Consider the following 18,915-nt stretch of genomic DNA (forward strand, 5'->3'; position numbering starts at 1 on the left):
AGGAGAAAAATCTGACACAAGTAGTTTTGCCATTAAGCACATTTTAAGTTTTATAATATAGGAAAGGGTGGTGATTCTGATAACTACAGAGCGTTTGAGCTGTGTACATACGGCTCTATTCCGTAGAATGTGCGTGATAAAGTTCATTTCAGTCTTTTTTGTGTATGTAATTTGGTCTCTTTTTAGAGTGTACCGTCATGGTTTTTGTTTTTTGTTTGTAAATTTCTCTGGATAAAAAGAGAAGTGGCTTTTTCTCTCTTGCTGCTGCTACAAGAGGGTCTCGGATTAATGTGCAGGCAGTTCATCCTTTCTAGACTCGATCGGTTGTTAATAGCATTTAAGAGTCGCGTTAAACGCAAGCACACAATTTGACTCTAAGATATTGGCTTCTTACACATCACTTTCCATGACAGATAGGTGGCTTCTATGACAGGCAACACAATGTCCAAATGATGTCGCAAAGAGCAAGTGGCCTCAATAATGTGAGCTTTTGTTCTTTAAAAGAAACCTGCTCTCGGATCATTTGTTAAATATGAATCCAACTCCCTGCCCTGTCCTAGGACAATCAGGAATTGGAGATTTTCCATAAATGCTGCCCATTGACAAAGAAGTGGTAAATCATACTTAATTCTCTTTTCTGTGTTGTTTGTTTGTAAACCAACCATAAACAATAAATGGACTTTTTAAAGCTGCTTATTTTATTAATTTGCTTCAAACAAAAAGAAAAACACCTCTCCAGTGTGCTAAATGCAAGGCTGGTTTTTAAGGAGTCCAAGTTATCAGAATTTTCGTGTTTGTGGACAAACTACAACGGGACATTTGTGGACAAACGGTATAAAATGCAGCGGTGAAGCTGACAACCTTTTGCCCACACAGAGCAATGCAGCAAGTCATAGTAGCACCTTCACTGTAGAGGTGAAACTGACCAGAAATATTGCATTTCTCTTTATCAATTTCACCTCTTCAGTGAAGAGCAATTTCAGGACAGCTACCACAGGCAACAGCATAGAAACCTATCAACAGGGGAAAGTGATAAGAAGGTTAGACCATCAATAAAGTTTGGTCATCCTATTAAATCTGATATTCCATCACTAGAATAACTGATTTGGAAATGGAATTCTTCCTTCAGACTTAATATTTCCCTGCTTAGGCATCATGGGAATATACAGGTGAAACTCGGAAAGTTAGAATAATAATTACAGTTACAACAAATAAAGCCTTGACATATCTTGATTTGCATGTCATGCATCTATCGCATATATTGGTTTCAATTTTTAAGTTGCATTACTGAAATAAATGCACTGTTCGATGATATTCTAATTTTCCAAGTTTCACCTGTAGCTGGTTTACTACTGAGACAAGCCCTTTGTCCAGCTAACTCAGTATTGTCTACACTATATGGACCGGCAGGAGCTGTATTTGTTTCAAGCAGGATATACTGGGAATAATAATAATAATAATAATAATAATAATAATAATAATAATAATAATTTATTATTTATAACCTGCCCATCTGGCTGGGTTTCCCCAGCCACTCTTAAACATTAAAAGCCTCCCTAAACAGGGCTGCCTTCAGGTGTCTTCTAAAAATCTGGTAGCTGTTTTTCTCTTTGACATCTGATGGGAGGGTGTTCCACAGGGCGGGCACCACTACCGAGAAGGCCCTCTACCTGGTTCCCTGCAACTTGGCTTCTCGCAATGAGGGAACTGCCAGAAGGCCCTCGGTACTGGACCTCCGTGTCCGGGCAGAATGATGGGGGTGGAGACGCTCCTTCAGGTATACTGGGAATCGCAGGGTTTGAGCCCTTTAACCAGTGAGCTACAGACCCTCCTTAATGTAGCCATCAAACTTCTAATTCCATTATGGGTTAAATCAGGTGGCGTCTGATGGGTCCATTTGATTTCATTTCATGATCGGCAACGCCACCCCACACCTTGCTTCTCAGTTGCATTGCTTGCCTTTCACAAAACAAAACTTTCTCCCTGCAATGACCTTGACGATCTTCCGCATCTGAGAAGGACAAAACTGGAGGGATGGAGACACAAACATGAAAGGCAGCAGGACAGGCACAGAAGTGGCTGTGCCGCTTCTGGGTGGCCAACTGCACAGTGACAGAAACTCTGCCTGCAGCTGGATCCATCAAAGCAGTTATTCTAAGAAGAAGGGGCAGCTCACTGTTTAAGTTACATGCTGCCCCTGGGCAGGACGCACATCTGCAAGCATGTCATTGTTCCATGTGTCTCTGCATGTGCCCCCACCCTCAGCCCCACCACTGTCTTGGATTAACCCTTTCTTAAACACACTCTTCCATCTCACCAGCCTCTTTCTAATTCACTTGACTTGGAAAAAATCTGGGGCACTGGAACCCACTAAACGTTGCATTTTTTTCTCATTCTCCTCCTCCTCCTCCTCCTCCTCCTCCTCCTCCTCCTCCTCCTCCTCCTGTGGATTCCAGTGGTCAAAGAGAGATGGAGAAAAACATCAGAAGAGCCCACCTAGTCCAGCATCCTTCATACAATTTAAAACCAGATGCCTGTGGAAGCCTGAAAGCAGGATCTGAGCACAAAAATTACTTATGCTCCCCAGAAACTAGTACTCAGAAGCATATTGACTCTCATACAAAAGTAAAGGTAAAGGGGCCCCTGACCATCAGGTCCAGTCGTGTCCGACTCTGGGGTTGCAGCGCTCATCTCACTCTGTAGGCCAAGGGAGCCGGCGTTTGTCCGCAGACAGCTTCCAGGTCATGTGGCCAGCATGACAAAGCTGCTTCTGGCAAACCAGAGCAGCGCACGGAAACACTGTTTACCTTCCTGCCGGAGCGGTCCCTATTTATCTACTTGCACTTTGATGTGCTTTCGAACTGCTAGGTGGGCAGGAGCTGGGACCGAGCAACGGGAGCTCACCCCGTTGCAGGGATTCGAACCGCCGACCTTCTGATCAGCAAGCCCTAGACTCTGTGGTTGAGCCCACAGCGCCACCTGGGTCCCGACTAGCAACTCTTGAGCTAACCTTATCATCCATAAAAAACATTGGGTTGTAGTCAACAAACTATTACCCAGAATAGACTCACTGAGATTATTGTACCTAAATTAGCCATGGCCTTTAATTTCAATGGCTCTAAGCCAGGGTTTCCCAAACTTGGGTCTCCAGCTGTTTTTGGACTACAGTTCCCACCATCCCTGACCACTGGTCCTGCTAGCTAGGGATGATGGGAGTTGTAGTCCAAAAACAGCTGGAGACACAAGTTTGGGAAACCGTGCTCTAAATTGATGAAAGTTTTGTTGAAGGCAACCGCTTGAGTATGTCACATGGTAAACAAAATAAGCACATTCATGCAGAGGTGCCAACTAGAATAAAATAGGGGGAGGGCAGGTAAGCCCTGCCCCACATAATCAATCACATGATGTGGTGCACACAAACTATTTGAATGGCTATGCCCATCAACTTTGAGAGGGCAGACACCACAAATATTTTATTGGGGCGGGGGAGTGAAGACCCCTTGGCCCCTAGGAATTGGCTCCTATGCATTCATGCAAATATATTCAGTTGGTACAACTCATTCCACCGGCTTAAGCTGGACCTGCCATTGCACAAAACAAATTGGAGGGGAGTTAAAGTGCAGGTGTCTGGAGCTCTTTTGCTGATGGTGTCTTCTAGACTTAATAAAAGCCTGCAGGAGGGGCTTTGCTGTCACTCCATCATCAAGAGCAACAACAAAGAGATGCTTTCTTTTCATGCTGCTCTTGATCTCAGAGCCAGAAGCAAAATTCCCCCTGGCCAGTCCCCTGGTGCTCTTCCATGTTCTCTCATCCTGTAACTATGGCGGAAAGACTGCAGGCAGTACAAATGGATGGCGGCATTATTGATTCACAGCGTTGCACAGAGCTGAGCTTCATCTTCCTCTACTGTGCATTTGAAAGAACGACAGCAGCCATACCCAACTTGGTGCCCTCCAAATGTTGTCGGACTCCAACTCCCATCATCCTTGCTGGCTGTGCTGGGGCTTCTGGGAGTTGGGAGTGCAACAACATCTGTAGGACCACAGGTTCTTGACCTCTACAAAATAAGGGCACTAAATTGTCAGGGACAAGTACCAGGAAATACGGTATTTCCCTGGTAAATAGGAACATCATCTAGAGAGCGGGCTGCCTTAGAATCTTTATTGACTCCTTCAGGGTTGCCCCAAGACATTTTGTTGCCTAAGACAATAGACAAAATGCAGTCTTGCCTCTTCCATATACACTTGTCGACTGGACTGGAAGTTGAATCTACTTCAATATGGCCCTAGTGGGGGTGGCAGGGGAGATAGTGTCCCCCCCTCCACTGGCCAGACTTTTGTAATTCCATCTGAATCCAACTTGGCTTATAAGCAGCATATAAATTAATAAATAAACCACCAATAGCAGTACTTTGGGCAGTGGGTTCACTACATTTAGGTGGGAAATGTGGGGGAGTCTTGCTGAGAAAAAGACGATGTCACTGATCCTTTCCTGGTAAGCCCCCCTCCAAAAATAGTTGAGAATTTTATCTGTGAAAAATCACAAAAATCCACCCACAACTCCACTTTGCAGCCTGAGAATGGGGCCATGCAATTAGGAAGGCATTTTCGGTTCAGATTTGCATATTCTCCTCCACCTCTTTTCCCTCTCCTCAATCTCCCCCTCCTCTCTCACCGGCACTCGTTTTCGTTGCATTGTATTAACATTTTAGACTGCAATCTTCTCAGGGCAGGGACCTGTCTGTCTTGTTTATTAGTTTATAAAATGCCCTGCACCCTATGGGCACCATATAAATAAAGTAATAATACTTTTTTGTTGTTGTTGCTTTCCTTTTAAAGCCAAATCAATTTCACTGTGAATTAAGCATAGAAAGAGCCAGATATATAACAAAGTCTAAAAATATGGCACATAAAATATTAACATCAAAAACTTGCAGAATAATAAATAAGATTACATTTTCAGCTGCAGTTTTCCCCATACTCACTTGATCGAGGCCACAAAAAGCCTCCTATATGATACAGAAAGTATAAGAGGGAAGAGTACTTTCTTACATTGCAAACCTATATACTATATGTTCTGCACTATCCACTGCTAGTCAACTGCACCCAGAGCACCTCTGCTCAGTTCTATGCACATTTTGAGAAGGAAATTGACAAACTTGAGCACATTCAGAGGACAGCAACTCTGACCGTTACATTATTGGTTTTGTGGCCCACCTCTTTTGCTGAATCTATACTAATCTGGCTTTGGTTGGAATGGTTTTACTTCTGTTTATAAGTGTTGTTAGATGCCACTCCAATCTCTGAGTGGTGAGAGAACCCAGGGGTTCTAGCACTTATCTCAGGCCCAGTTTCCTTGGGATGAAGGTAAGTGGAGAGTGCGGTGTCTTTATGATATACGGTTTTATCTACACATATATACAATCTCAGCATAGGATGAAGGAGCTCACAGCATTAACACCCCAACATACCTTGGTTCCCTGTTAAGTTTCTAGGGGAGCCCCAAAGCCCAGCACAAAACAGACATGTCTCTCTCCCCCCCAGCTTCCAGCCTGCTTCAAGCTCACACACAAACACACATAGCAGCTAGCTGAAGGTGAGGAAAGCCCACCCATTTGTTCTATGACACAGGACAACTTCTTTGGTTCTGCTAAAGTCAGTACTTAATAAAGGAACTGGTTTGGCAAGCTCACTGTTATGCTTTCTACCCCCACAGATATAAGATCCCAAGAACAGGAAGCAGGCCCGCCAACTCTATGGGGCCAAGGTGTCTTCAGCCCCCTCAGTATCTGTTGGAAAGGGGCCAGACCCAGTCAATGTTGAGGGGGCAGAAGACACCAAACACAGAGTTGAGGACGGCATGGTTTCAGTGGCCAGCTCCTCCTGAGCAGGAACTGCTGGCCTTTGAAGCTGTGCCACACTGGGCTCCATGGTCAGCCTCCTCCCGATGATGTGGCATTACATGTGTGACACATGTAGCTCTCATGATGTCACACCAGGTACATGATGACATGTGTGTGTGGCATGTGCCAGGCCCCCTCAGTCCCGGACGCAAGCAGCCATTCTGTTCATCTGCAGAGTCTTCTGACCCCTGGGAGTCAGTGATATAGTCTGGGTTCAAGGGTCTCCCCTTTAGAGTGGATGGAGGAACAAAAGGAACTGCCAGTGGGTGGATTCTGCAACTGGCTTGCAGCAAAGATTATTTTCTTAAAGACTACTGATTATCACAAATCATGGGAAATTACAAATTTTATGAGCATGAACATTACAGGATTAAACAGATCAAAGTGTAGCTTACAGCCTGAATGTATAAATAATTCAGGAGGCAGGTAAGAATAAATATTCTTATCCCAACCAAGGTGCCATCTCTGCTTATGTTAAGTGACCGCCATTATAGGAAAATGCAAGTGGAAGTATGGGTAACCTTGGAAGGAAGTGATCATGTCCTCTTGAGTTTCATGATACAGAGACCAGGGAAAGCTGAGTGTAGTCAGACATGCACTATGGACTTTAAGAAGGCTGATTTCAAAAAGATGGAGGAATTACTGGGTGAGATCCCATGGTCAGAGAGACTCAAAGAGAAGGGAGTCCAAGATGGATGAGAGTTTCTTAAAGGCGAGATGCTGAAGGCACAAATCGAGGCAATTCCAACAAGAAAGAAACAGGTCTGGCTGCATAAGGAGCTGAAAATTAAGAAGGGCATGGTTACTTTTCACGAACTGAAAATTAAAAAGGGCATGTATAAGAAATGGGGGGAATGGGGAATAAAAAAGGAGTATACATGAGTAGGGACACAGGTGGCGCTGTGGTCTAAACCATTGAGCCTCTTGGGCTTGCCGATCAGAAGGTCGGTGGTTCAAGTCCCCATGACGGGGTGAGCTCCTGTTGCTCAGTCCCTGCTCCTGCCAACCTAGCAGTTCGAAAGCACGCCAAAAAAAGTGCAAGTAGATAAATTGGTACTGCTCCGGCAGGAAGGTAAATGGCATTTCCATGTGCTGCTGTGGTTTTTAGGGTTCCGTTGTGCCAGAAGCGGCTTAGTCATGCTGGCCACATGACCTGGAGCAACTGTCTGCAGACAAACGCTGGCTCCCTTGGCCTGTAAAGTGAGATGAGCGCTGCAACCCCAGAGTCGTCCACGACTGGACTTAACTGTCAGGGGTCCTTTACCTTTACACAAGAGTAGTCAACAGTTGCTGGGTGAGTGTCAGATGGGCTCAAGCTCGGAATGAGTTCAGGCTTGCAAAAGAGGTTAAAAATAATTAAAAAGGGTTTCTTTGGCTATGTTCAAAGCACAAGGAACAGCAAGCACCTACCAGGTCCTCCGTGTGGAGAAGACAGAGAAATGCTATTGAGTCACAGAGAGAAGGTGGAACTGCTCACCACCTACTTTGCCTCTGTCTCCTTCCTTGGCATATCTGCCAAGTTTTCCCTTTTCTCGCGAGGAAGCCTATTTAGCATAAGGGAATTTCCCTTTTAAAAAAGGGAGAACTTGGCAACTATGTTCCTTGGAGGTTTTTAAGCAGAGGTTGGATGGCCATTTGCCATGGATGCTTTAACTGAGATTCCTGCATTGCAAAGGGTGAAACTAGATGGCCCTCAGAGTGACTTCCAACTCTACAATTCTACGGGTCTATGAATCTGTGATTATGCCATCTTAAACCATTTTGGCTTCCCATAAAGCATCCTGGAATTTCATTAAGGGTGCTGGGAGTTGTTGGGAGACACTGTCTCCCCCCCCCCCACAGAGTTCCCAGTTCATGGAAAGGTCAAAGGCCTGGAAACGATGCCTTATGAGGAACAGCTTAGGGAGCTGGGTATGTTTAGCCTAGAGAAGAGAAGGTTAAGGGGTGATATGATAGCCATGTTCAAATATATCAAAGGATGTCATATAGAGGAGGAAGGAAGGTTGTTTTCTGCTGCTCCAGAGAAGTGGACACAGAACAATGGATTCAAACTGCAAGAAAGAAGATTCCACCTAAACATTAGGAAGAACTTTCTGACAGTAAGAGCTGTTCGGCAGTGGAATTTGCTGCCAAGGAGTGTGGTGGAGTCTCCTTCTTTGGAGGTCTTTAAGCAGAGGCTTGACAGCCATCCGTCAGGAATGCTTTGATGGTGTTTCCTGCTTGGCAGGGGGTTGGACTGGATGGCCCTTGTGGTCTTTTCCAACTCTATGATTCTATGTTTCTATGAATGGTTGCACCATCAATCCCTCTTCTCAGGGAATCTTGCAATCATAGCTCTGTAAGAGGAGTAGAGGTCTCCTAACAACTTCCAGCACCCTCCACAAGCTTCACTTTGCAGGGTAGTTTCAGGGCATGCTACTGCTTTAAATATCTACTGCAGATGTGGTCAGAGATAGCACTGAATTCTATCAACAGCTACAGGTCATGATGGCAGTGTTTTGCTTCCACCACCAGAGGCAGTTGCTGGGAGTCACAGGTGGTGAGAATGCTGTTGAACTCGGGCCCCACTTTCTGGCTTCCGATATTTATCTGATTGGGCACCATAAAAACAGGATGCTGGGCAAAATGAGCCACTGACCTCAGCAGGCACTTTGCAGGTCCTCGTTTATTTATCACTGGTGTGTGTGCTTGCTTGTTTTGAACTCTTTGCTGCTACGATTTTGTGCTTATGGTCGATGCTTCAAGCGAAATAAAATATGACTCATATATAATACAAATAATTATCACCTTATTGGTTGGGTCCAGGGGTTGCCCAGTTGGCACTGACCAGTGACAGGGCCTTTTCAGTGGTGGTTCCCCAGCTGCGGAACGCCCTCCCTATTGTGGTGTGCTTGCCTCCATCCTTATTAACTTTCAGAAGGGATTTTAAAACATTCCTGCTTTCTCGGGCATTTGGTGGCTGAAGAATACTGTTCCTGGCAACCCCGAGATCCCTTGATGGAAGAATGTGTTTTTCACTAACTACTTTCAGATGTGTTTAATTGCAATTGTTTTGTTGTTGTTTTTTTAACATTTTAGCTGTTTTAATTTTTGTGTGTGTACACAATTCAGCCCAGACACTGAGGTCCAGCTCCAAGGGCCTTCTGGCTGTTCCCTCAGAGCAAGAAGTGAGGTTACAGGGAACAGCGCCAGCTCTAAGGCAAGCCCAGGTGGCGCAGGCCGCAAGGCCGCCAGGGGGGTGCCGCGCGGCTGCACCCTCTGCAGCAGCACTGCGCCCGCCCATCATGGTGAGAAACGGGGCGGGGGGCGCCGGAGTGATCATCGCACCACGGCGTCAGGGCACCAGACATGCTTAAGACGGCCCTGACAGGGAACCAGGCAGGCGGCCTTCTCAGTAGTGGCGCCCACCCTGTGGAACACCCTCCCAACAGATGTCAAGGAAATAAACAACCATCTGACTTTTAGAAGACATCTGAAGGCAACTCTGTATCAGGAAAATTTAATGTCTAATATTTTACAAGTTTATATGTGCTGTAAGCTGCCCAGAGTGGCTGGGGAAACCCAGCCAAATGGGTGGGGTATAAATAATAAAATTATTAGTATTCGTATTCGTATTATCTGTTTGCTGCCCTGGGTTCCTTGGGGAGGACAGGCAGGATATAAATTCCATCAATATATTGTTGTTGTTATTCCTAAGGAAGATAATTTTGTTTTGTTTTTCATTTTGCTGTCAGCAAATGCTTCTCTTCTGAAGTCTCCCACCTCGCCCCATCGCTGCCCAGAAATCCTTATCTCCTGTGCATATTGCTTGGCTGTGTGCAGCAAAGCAAATTGAATGGTATCCAAGGGCACTAGCCTGTGCTACTTGTCCTCCCATCACATCTTGCTTGACACAGATTTCTGCTAATCCCTTTGCAATGCAGGCCACCTGCAGCTTGAGTCTCAGGTTTAACAGGGATCAGCTTGCAGGTGCCTCTAATTTAATCACCCTATTGGTAATGGCTGTGCTCTGCAGGATTGTTCAAAAACCTGGATTTGGACAGGCAGGCGAGCGCCGGAGGCAAGCCGGCGATGGCTGCAAGGAAAGCCTTCACTGGAGGCGGTGAATTCGGAATGACTGCAGAACTGTAATTGCCAAAGTATTTGCAAGAGGTGGAAACATCATCCCAGTAGAGGGAAGATGACAACCCCCTCCTCCCCCTCATCACACATACACACCTCTCCTCAGTTTCCCAATTTCTCTTGGATGTTAAAGACAAAGAGGTGGAAGAGAATATATTTGAGAGGAGTTCAACCATCCTCTGTTCTTGCTGCTGAGGTTTTTTTTTCTCTCCTCCTGAGGGTGTTTAATCAAATCCTTCATTATGTTCTGATAATTATGAGCTGCTTGGTCCTGTGGGTGCCTGGCTTGGCCATCTGTGGTCCTGAAACACCAGGTGCTGAGAGGGAATCTTGCTGTACTCGGAGTCACCCACCCCTGGAGGGCAGGAGCAGTGGGTTTTTCCCCCTATAAAAATGTTTAGGGGTATTCTCATTTTCCTACTCATATTGAAATACTGCCCCTCAATGAGGCTAAACTTAGATTCACAAAATGTTTAGGGGTATGTGTACCCTTGCAAAAAAAAAAAACCCCTCCCAGAAAAAAGCACTGGGCAGGAGTAAGTCTGGAATACTGCCCAGGTTTGTTTAGATCACCTCCTCTGTCGTCTACCCCACCCTTCCCTGCCAACACCCTCTCATTAAGAGAACAGGAGAGATATGAGGTTACCGTTTTCTTGGCCTCTCTAAGAGATTCCTGGCCTGGGAGAGAGAAACATTGTAGAGGTTCTCAAAGAGCTGTGTCCTATATACTGAGGTTCCTTTGTTACAAGCAACAATAGGGGTAGTCCTTCACTCCTCTGCAAAGTGATTATGGAATCCCAAGGAAGCAAGGAGCACCCTTAAAGAAACAGCACCTTGTTTTTCTCTTCTTCCTATTTTTCCATTTCAGGGTAACAAACCTGAGAACCTTATAAAAGTTGTATGGACATTAATATAACTCAGATCCTCCAAATCTGCTTAAAAGCTGGAGATGGAGACTGTCCATGTCCCGATATATTAATGATGTGTAGGGTTGCCAGACTCAGTAGTGGACAGGACTTCTGTGCCTTTAATTGCCCTGCTCTCTTTTGAGTCTGGAAACCTTAAAGAGAAACCAGCAGACCCTTTGTTTAATTTCTATGCAAAGGGCCTGCTGGTTTCACTTTAAGGTTTCCAGACTCAAAAGAGAGCAGGGCAATTAAAGGCACAGGTGTCCTGTCCACTATTGAGTCTGACAACCCTAATGATGTGTGCCCCCCACCCCATCTCTAAGTGGTGAGAGATTCCTGGGGTTTCAGGTGTTTACCCAAAGTTTGGATTCCTTGGAACGAGGGACAACAGAGACGGTGGTGTCCTGATATATGGTTTATTTACACATATCTACAACCTGAGCCTATAATGGAGGAGCTCACAGAAGCTCTTGCTTCTCCCATGGCTGCAGCTTTAGATTCTGCCAGAAATCAGGCATGGCTCTGTCTCCCAGCTGCCCAGCCTGCTTCTAGCTTCACAAACATACACACCCCTCCAGCTTTTGTATTTCTAACTACCAGAGAGTTGAAGTTGGCAGGGTGTGTGTGTGTCATAGCTGTCAAGTTCTCCTTTTTAAAAAAAGGGAAATTCCCTTATGCTGAATAGGCTTCCTCGTGAGAAAAGGGAAAACTTGACAGCTAGGGGGGGGGGTTTCTATCGATTTGTTTTCCACCATGGAGCCACTTGCTTTGTTAAAGACACATAGTTAACAGACCAGTACCAAGAAACTTGCCTGGCTATTGAATCCTTGTTGGATCCAGGAATTAGAAGGGACTCGGGCATACGGCCCACCCCTTCCAACTCACAAGATTAGCATATATCACAAAGTCATTCCATACCAAAATATTTTTATTTATTTATTTACTTTGGCCTCTAAGGGCTCTTAATTCGCATCTCTCTTTTTTTCCCAAGTAACATACCTCCACCTACCAATAATCCATTTTTAAAAATGATTCAGATACTCATTTCATGCACTTACCTAAGTAGATCCTTTAAAGAAGATGTTTATTATGTGCCAGCCCAGAAAGCTAACTGTAATGCAAATTTTATTTGTTGTAATTAGATTTTCCCCCATTTATACAGCTTATGTATTTCTTTCTGTGTGTCAAAAATAATAATAATAGGAACACGTTGATCACACACCGTTCACTGGACCTGTGAATGGGGAGCTTGCCATATCCTTTTGCCTACCCTTGATGTGGGCAGATTTGCCCAGATGTGGCACATCGGGAGTGCAGATCTGCCCTGATTTGCTAACAGTGAAAGGTGAACAATAGGGAGGCTGTCCATCTCAATAGTGGTGGCTTCTGCCCTTCGGGACTGGTGGGGTGGAAGCCAAGGAATTCATGAATTGGTAGAGTCAGAGCCAATGACAGGCAGAGCCAACTCATTCTAGTTTTATCCCCATCTTTCTCCCTGGTGATTTCAGTGGTACACACCATCAGCACATGCATTGCCTTCCCACCCTTCAGCCAGTGGTGGCAGCAGGCAATTAGGGGATCTGCCAGCAACTCTCAAAACGCTTAACAAACTACAGCTCCCAGGCTTCATTGTGGGGTAAAACATGGCTGCCTAAGCGGTATGACACTGCTTTAAATGTACAATGCAGATGCAGCCTAAAAGTCTTCCTCCTTTTCACAATTTCAGTGTCCAAATGAAACCATGAAACCAAGTGTTGGGACTTGGGGTGGAGAACTCATAGCCAGGAGGAGGAGGACGCTGGTTACTGAATCCAATCTTTGGGATTTTGTGGATTTTTTATTGTATGGTTGTTTTGATGTGAATGTGGCTTTGGCTTGTTTTCTAGCCCGACACATGCTATGCTTAGTTACACTGATTATTTTGATGCTTGCGTGAATTTAGCTGTTTGCTGCTAGCCACTTCAGGCTTCCCTTGAGAAAGGATTCTGGAGATAAGCCATAAATGAAATGGAAATGGAATGGAATGGAATTTCCCAACTCAGCTTTCCAAAGCCACCTTACCGGTGCCCTCCAGATATTTTGTACTACAATGTCTATTAGCCCCAATCAGCATGACCAATTATTGTGGGTGATGGGACTTGTAGTCCAACAACAAGGATGGGTAACCTTTTCTAGCCCACAGGTAATATTCCCTTTTAGGTAACTGTTCATGGGCCACCTGGCAGGAGGGCTGCCAGATCGCTAGGTCTCCTGGTCTTGCTGCTCCCATCCAGGTAGCAAGTGAAGGCCCTGAATCTCCAGATGGGGAGAGTGCCTTTAATAATTGTCACACACACACACACACACACACACACACACACACACACACACTTGTGCATGAAGCTTGCAAGCAGGAGCTGGCTGCAGTTTATAGCATAGACACCTGGGGGTGATCTGTCCTCTTCCACTTTCCTCTCCCAATTAACCTCCATCTCCAGGGCCTGCTCTAACAACATTACCAAGAGCCAATCTTGGGTCTCAGGGTCTAAGATGCTCATGACCTGGCAACTCAACATGGAAGTGATGGCCATGTGCAAAAGTGGACAGAGGAACGAGTAAGAATTTTACTTGTTGTACAGTAGCCTAGTTTATATGCACACTCTGACACCTGTCTTTGTTTTTCAACCAGGGAAGCAAAAGACATTTTTAGGGTGCAAGTACATATCCTTGCCTGGTAAAAACATGGAGGATGAAATGCACAGTCTGGGAACGTGGCCTGGGAAGGAGTTGTGGGCTGGGGAGGGCCCCAAGAGTCAGGTAGAAAGGCTCAGAGGGGTGCATTTTGGCCCCACACTTGAGGTTCCCCAGCTCTGTCAGCAACATCTGAAGGTTACACAGTGGGAAAGTCAGCCCTGACCCACAGGAAGGGGAAATAACCCCATAAAAGGTGGTTGCTGCTCAAGACTTTTAAAGGATTGAGATTATCCTTAAATGTTGATGGAATAACTGTGCCCTTGCATGGTTGACATTTCAGGGATTTACGGGCTATTTTGTCTTTGACCGTAATCTGTGGCCCATGACTGTAAGGAACTGGATACATATTGAGCAGACAAACCCTGAGGTCTGGCAGGTTTGGCAGACATTCCATCTCCCAACACTAAAGCCCTTGATGCAATGGAAACTGTGATTCACTCCGATGGAGGGAGTCTGTGGGAAGGAAGGATCAATGGGTATGTGGCAGATTATAGCTCAGTGAAAGCTGAATCAGCTTTGAGTCACTCCTTGGGAAAGTCTCTGCTCATCAAGCAAGTCCCTGAGAATCACAGGGACCTTCTTGTTGTTGATGGTGATGTTCAAGCTCATGATCCCAACCGGCATTTTACCCATCTCCTTTTTCAGATTTAACAAAGTTTGTTCATTTAACTTTGTGTGTGTTTATGTGAAAACTACATAAAACAGCAAAATACATGCATACATTATAATTTTATTATATTTAACATTTTACTATCTAGAAAAAGCTATTATATTTGACCGTATGCACAACAGATTTATATTTTATAATTCAAGAAAGGGTTTCTGTTTATCTTTAAGTTTTCTATTTCTTGTCCGCCTTAATCGGTTCTGTAACTTTATACCATTTGGTACCTCCCCATTTTTAATAACCACTCTTTCCTCGTTGGTGGTGACCTATTTCCACATTTTTGTGTAATGATCATGCAGACCACTACTAGAAAAATCCCATTATTAAATCTTTGTGTTTTACTTGTGATCCTAAATACAGTGGTACCTTGGTTCTCAAACGTCTTGGAACCCAAACTTGGAACTCAAACACTGCAAACCTGGAAGTAAGTGTTCTGGTTTGCGAACATTTTTTGGAAGCTGAACCTGCTCCGTTTTGAGTGATATGTTTCTGATTTGAGTGCCATATTTCTGTTTTGAGTGTTACGCTGAGGTCTGTCTGTTTTTGCTATTTATTTTGCATTTTTGTTTTTGCGACTGTGTGGAACCCAGTTCACCTACTGATTGATTGATTGTGTGACTGCAGTACATTGTTTATTGCTTTCATTTTATGGATCAATGGTCTCGTTAGATCATAAAATCCATACTAACTTGCTGTTTTAGGGGTTGTTTTAAAAAGTCTGCAATGGATTAATCCATTTTGCATTACTTTCTATGGGAAAGCGCACCTTGGTTTTGGAACGCTTCGGTTTTGGAACGGACTTCCGGAATGGATTAAGTTTGAGAACCAAGTTACCACTGTACCTTAATAAAATTATCAGGCAATCCAATGGCAAGAGTGCTTAATCAGGTAGCAAGGCTTGTACTGCAGCCTAGGAGGCGCCCTTGAGCAATACAGCACAGTTTACAAGGGCTGGGCCAGAATCATGACTCATCATCCCTGATCACTGGTCCTGTTAGCTAAGGATGGTGGGAGTTGTAATCCCAAAACAGCTGGAGGGCCAGGTTTGGCCATGCCTGCTCTAGTGGGTTAAGAAGAAGGTGCTAGAGGCTTACTTCTGGTACCACATACACACCTACCTTACAAGCAAAATCAAAAGGAACTTGGTGTGAATTTCTGTGCTTGCACTGAAGGCTTGAGCTAGGCTGCCCTTAGAGCACAGAATTCATCACCATCTCGTAATAAGCATGCAACTATTTGTAAATCCAAATAAATGACATTTTAAGTTCATGCTGCCTAATAAGGAGTCAGAGTATTCACTCCCTGAAAAAGACCCTGATGTTAGGAAAGATTGAGGGCACAAGGAGAAGGGGATGACAGAGGACGAGATGGTTGGACAGTGTTCTCGAAGCCACCAACATGAGTCTGACCAAACTGCAGGAGGCAGTGGAAGACAGGAGTGCCTGGCATGCTCTGGTCCATGGGGTCACGAAGAGTCGGACACAACTAAATGACTAAACAACAACAACAAGAAGAAGATTCACCTACCATTATAGTTTTGAGGCTTCCAAAAGCTAATGTCATTGCCTTTAAAAAAAAACTGTAGAAGAAAAGGTTGCAGAATGTTAAACTTTGTAAAGCAGATTCAAAATCAAATGTTATAAAGATCTATCAGTTGTATCCAAGTTGGGTTTTGATAGGTCTTCTCTGAGTATAACTGAGCTGGATGCAACCAGATAAAAAATGTGCCATAGTGACATTATTCTAAGGAAAGTTCTCTCCACTGGGAATTGTGGATAGATACAGCACCCACCCCCCCACCGGAGCTCACAGGAGCTCAGCTCTGGCACATCTCAGGTAGGTGCCACTGCCATTCTAAGAGAACAAGGGAGAAGTTCATGGTGAGCTCTGGCATTTCTTTTTCTAGAAAAATAGAACTAGATAGATGATAGATAGATGATAGATAGATATAGATAGATAGATAGATAGATAGATAGATAGATAGATAGATAGATAGATAGATAGATAGATGATAGATAGATAGATATTAAAGCGTCAAGCAACACTTCAGACAAGTTTGTTCTGGATCCTAGTAGAATGAGTAGAATGCAGTTAATCACTAACCCACCCCAACACATCTATTCAGAGCATATTCCTGCTCAAAATACAAACATTAAGTTGCTTCATATTGTTGTTACAAAGAAACACAAAAATAATCTAGATACATCTTGCAACATATGCTGCCAATGGAAAGACTTTAAACCTCTGTAGCAGCTCTAGTTTAGCAAAGTTTATTTTCATTAGCCGAGTTCATGCAAGGTCAGGGCCGGCTCTAGGGGTAGACTGGGTGGTGTGGGGCTGGCAGGGGGGCGTCGTGCAGTGAAGCCGTGCTGCACGCTGCCCCCGCCCACTAGGGCGTGGGCGCCGGAGCGATCTCCGCACCACGGTGCCAGGTGCTTGAGACGGCCCTGTGCAAGGTATGTGGATGCAGTAAATAAAGTTCAGTGGTGTAGGGATAGATTAATCAACCAGTTGTGGATTCTTTTAAGGAAAAACCAAAAGGTGCTGGGCTTTTTAAAGACAAACACCCCAAACCCTGCAATTTTTCAGTTTACTTGCCTAAGGACAAACCTTCCACCTTTGAATCCCAGTAATGGCCGGGAAAATCCTAAACTAACTTGAACCTTCCTTCCTTTAACATAATTTACTAGATTGCTGTAGCCAATGGGATCTGCTGACACTGTGAGCTCTAAAACCAACTCAGAGTGAAGACCAAAAGAAGGAATAACACAATATTTTACAAAGCAAATCAGTGTGGACATTTTGGCCCGCTTTGCAAGACATCTTTTTTTAGAAGAAGAAGAAGAAGAAGAAGAAGAAGAAGAAGAAGAAGAAGAAGAAGAAGAAGAAGAAGAAGAAGAGGAAGAAGAAGAAGAAGAAGAAGAAGCAACAAAAAATAACAGGGATTCAGAACCTCTGGATGCTGTTGGACTCCAGCTCCCATCAGTAGTCAGGCATCATGGGAGTTGCAGTTCAAAAACACATGGAAGGCTGCAGGTTCAACTCCTCTGGTTTATTGCCTACAAACAGAGGAGGGAGCATTCAAGTTCAGCCCCACTGGGATGTAGTCTCCAGGAAACGTGTGGGTGTAAGTGGAGAGAGGAGAGGGTAATATTGTTTTCCTTTCTATTAGCCTTTTGATTCTGCAGTGAGAACCAAGTATTCAGGACCCCTTTTTATTTTTACCTGCAGTCCCCTTTAAAAAGCCTTTCCTATCTTTTCCTTTCTGCTGCACCCATTTGTCCCTGCCTAGCCAGCTCTTTCTCCTGGGGTTACTTTTGGTGTGCATACACATATCCCTTCTGGATTACAGCCCAAACATCTTGACATCCCGTTATAATTATTTAATCATTAATTTGGGTGACAGTCAATCAAACAAATCTTCCACCAGTTGACAGCCCTAGGACTGTCATGATTTTACTAAATATAATGGAACATCTTTAGTTAATAGGTGCAAAATATGAAGCTTTAATGAATAAGCACAGTAGAACCACAGGCAAGGTGTAATGAACTGCATTTGTCCCCACTGGCTGAGGTTTGGGCAAAAAGAATTAGTGTCGTCTACAACAAAAGGGACATGGGTGGCACTATGGTCTAAACCACTGAGCCTAGGGCTTGCTGATCAGAAGGTTGGCGGTTTGAATCCCCGCAACAGGGTGAGCTCCTGTTACTCGGTCCCTGCTCCTGCCAACCTAGCAGTTCGAAAGCATGTCAAAGCGCAAGTAGATAAATAGGTACCACTCTGGCGGGAAGGTAAACGGCGCTTCCGTGCACTGCTCAGGTTTCACCAGAAGTAGCTTAGTCATGCTGGCCACATGACAAAGCTGTATGCTGGCTCCCTCAGCCAGTAAAGCAAGATGAACGCCGCAACCCCAGAGTCATCTGCAACTGGACCTAATGGTCAGGGGTTCTTTTACCTTTACCTTTACAAAAAAAGGATGCAGGATTTGGACAAGGTAAATGCACCTCAAAATTCATCCTTGGATGTGAGATTATGGGACGCATGGTAGAAATCACTTTATTTCCAGCCTCTGTCCCCTTTTTTATAATAATGAGGCTGTTACAGTGCACTTGGCTCAGAAATTAGTCCCATTGAGTTGTTCTTTTCAAAAGTCTAATAACAAGAAGAAGAAGAAGAAGAAGAAGAAGAAGAAGAAGAAGAAGAAGAAGAAGAAGAAGAAGAAGAAGAAGAAGAAGAAGAAGAAGAAGACTCACTGCCAGGTAAGTGGGTACTGGGTTGCTGTCTCAAGGATCATCTGATAGAATCATTGCCAGTTTCACTCTGGAAAAATAAAATGCATGCGTGCATGCATGAATTTCAAAGCAAACTGCATATTTGTTTCCAAAATTCAGACTTGGCAACTCGTTTTCACTTTCTTTTCTTTTCTTTTCTTTTCTTTTCTTTTCTTTTCTTTTCTTTTCTTTTCTTTCTTTCTTTCTTTCTTTCTTTCTTTCTTTCTTTCTTTTTGAAGGAATTTGTAATTGGATTTTTTTTAAAAAGCATCAAAGTAGTTCTCATGGGAAACATCAGAGCTTTGTTAGAC

Source organism: Zootoca vivipara, chromosome 6, assembly GCF_965207765.1.
Source record: "Zootoca vivipara chromosome 6, rZooViv2.hap1.1, whole genome shotgun sequence".
NCBI lineage: Eukaryota > Metazoa > Chordata > Lepidosauria > Squamata > Lacertidae > Zootoca > Zootoca vivipara.